This window comes from Etheostoma spectabile, chromosome 18 (assembly GCF_008692095.1).
Source record: "Etheostoma spectabile isolate EspeVRDwgs_2016 chromosome 18, UIUC_Espe_1.0, whole genome shotgun sequence".
Lineage (NCBI taxonomy): Eukaryota > Metazoa > Chordata > Actinopteri > Perciformes > Percidae > Etheostoma > Etheostoma spectabile.
In genome coordinates, this window is record NC_045750.1 from 24,623,344 (window position 1) to 24,626,140 (window position 2,797).

Sequence of the window (2,797 nt, forward strand, 5' to 3'; positions counted from 1 at the left end):
GGGGGGGCCCGGGGTGAGGGGACAATACAGCACAGAAAATATGCTTAGAAATATAGAAAATGTTGGATAGGATATTACAACATAGTTACTTCTGTAAAAATAAAACATCACATTCATTATTAGTTTCACTTGTTTTCATTTTAATCAAATTGTATACCTGAACATAATACACATTTTCTTCAGGCTCAGTCTGCCACTTTAAAAAAAACAAATTGTGGATCGTTATCATGAAAACATAAATTGGTCATGTGACAAATGCTGGGAACATCGGCAGAACAGGCAGCCAAGCAACAGTCCTCTGATCCAATGGAAATGGCAGTTATCAAATTGATAGCACTGTAGCCCAATGGATTCGGTGGGGACACCAGGGGGGCGGCAATTGAGTTTCATGGGGTGGACGGTGCCACCCCGTGCCCCACTTCTAGGCCCGCCCCTGGTCACTCAAACAGAGAACAATCATGGGTACCAATCACATCTTGAATGGTACTCGTCTTTGCATTTAAGACGCACACTTGACATTAAAATGCATCTTTACTGTCTTAGTACTGTCTAGAAATAATGGTGCATACTGTATATTGAGTGCTAAGTTGCTGAATATTGCTGAACTGTCAAATTAAATTGTCAGATAGTTTCCCTGCACCTCAGTCAAAACAAAGCTAGGAAAGAATTGAAGTATATATATATATATAGCTATATATTAAGTCCTGTACGTGACTCTTCTGTAAGTCTGCAGCCAGACTTCGGTCTGGACTGCTGTGTCACGTGGTTTCCTGCTGGCCAGGTCACGCGGGATTGGCCGCTCCTTACTGGAAGACAGGAAACACTGGTCTGTGGTGTCTCACATGCCTCACATGTCTCTCTCAGAGATGCTTGTGGGCTCATTTATAATGCATTAATGGAACGGGCCACAGGAAAGTCTGTCTCCTGATGGGGGAGTACCAGAACACTTCCATTCATTACAGCTGGATGCAGCCTGACAGCAGATAGGTCTATGATGTAGCTGCTTGGCTCAAGCTATCAATAATTTTTTAGGCCATTAGTTAAACCTACAAATGGAGCTACAGAGGAAATGAAAAGGTTTGGTCACCCATACGTTCATTCTGACTTTCTGTCTGGAGCTTTTCAGCAATTTTTGGTCACACCCAGTCATTTAAATAAAAAAGTTCTGATGCAAAGTTTTGCAGTTTTTGCCTCAGCCCGGAGCACTGCAGCCAGCTGTCTTTCCAACGTTATGTCTCTTGTTGTGGCTGTGATCCGAACATGATGCAAGGCAAGGCGGTGAGTGAGAAACATGTGGCTGGTGGCTCGGCTTTGCCTGTGGAGAGAGACCTCACCTTGATTGTTGCTGATGAGGGCTGACTTCACTTCAGGCACTCAAGCCACCAAGCTGCACTCCGGCCCAGAAGAAGCACATGATGAGATTCTCTTGAACCGATAAGACAGCGAGAATGTCCCATGATTTCAGAGAAAAATGCACAAACACTCTATGTGCAACCATCGGCAACAAGTTACTAACACGGTGACAGGAACCAATGCTTCATGCTAATCTTCAAATTGTACACTATTAGCCTGACAGTGCTAAGCTGAAGCGCTTGCTTTATCAGACACACTAATTATCACCTTCTTTCTTATTATTCATCTGTCCCAGTACATCACTGGAAGTCAATCACTTCATTTTAAGGATGGCTTTAACGCTTGGCTGGGAATTGATTCTTTTCTTGGAAGCCACGCCGGATTCATTCCTCCAACTCAGACAGGCAGAGGCAAGACATGAACTGCTGCTCAGTACTACAGAGGAGAGAGGTTAAACTGAGTCTTTACGTGCGTGCATGAGCTCAAAGGGGCGTACAAATTACCCATGTGACGAGGGCGTGAGAGTGGGTGTGGAGTGTGGTTAGCGGGTGTGAAATTAACATGTTGGATGTCTATTTTGTTTGCTGTTTTTCCCCATCAATTCACACTCTCTTTTTTTCACAAGGGGCAATTATCGTCGTAAACACAGCGCTTCCTGCAATCAGCCCATAATGCCATTCGGCAGGGATCATCCTTTGAGTCGTACCGAGATAAAAAGTGGTGAAGAAATAAGCAGCAACATTTTTCTTTTTTAGGATCAACCATCTTTTTTTGACAGCATACAAAACACAATTTGCAACGTGAACACATCCCCTACCCCCAAACACCCCCATTCGTCATCAATGCTTACACAAAGAAAAAATAAGACAAGCTAACATTTAATACAATACCATGAAATAAACAGCTGTAAACCAAATAAACATATGTATGTCACATACGTTGTACTATATGTCCACAGTACATGGCTTCTCAGGTACTCCATTTTGTAGTATGGACATTCAATCTGACAAACCGTTTAAATTACTTTTTTTTTCAAATGCTGCCACCCTATCCATCTCACAAGCCCACCAGCAGCAACATTTATCATTTTTCACTTTCTCTCGGTCAGTAATACTTTGAAAACCCAGCCCCTCTCAAGAGGAACATTTCCATCGCGCATGACTTATTAGAAGTATAATTCATGAGTTAAAGTTAATGCATTACCCCTGAGGAATCATGCTTGACAACGGGAAATTATCTCAAAAGCATGATGTGTGCTGTCATGATGACATGAGTAGTACTCATTGACACAAACACGAGGAGTCAGGCATAAAGTACGTGTATTTACATGTGCATGCACAATCGCGGGCACCTCCACATTCATGCACATGTGTTGCTCATAAAAACACACAAACAGTAGGTAGAGCCCGGGGCACCTGTGTGCGTGTGTGTGTGTGTGTGTGTG

The 2,797-nt window shown here is 43.1% G+C and overlaps 1 long non-coding RNA gene across 1 annotated transcript in view; it reads right to left on the reverse strand.

Moving 5' to 3' along the window:
• LOC116706580 (uncharacterized) overlaps positions 1-2,797 on the reverse strand; it is a 9,033-nt gene that overhangs the window by 776 nt on the left and 5,460 nt on the right. The window lies entirely within an intron of this gene.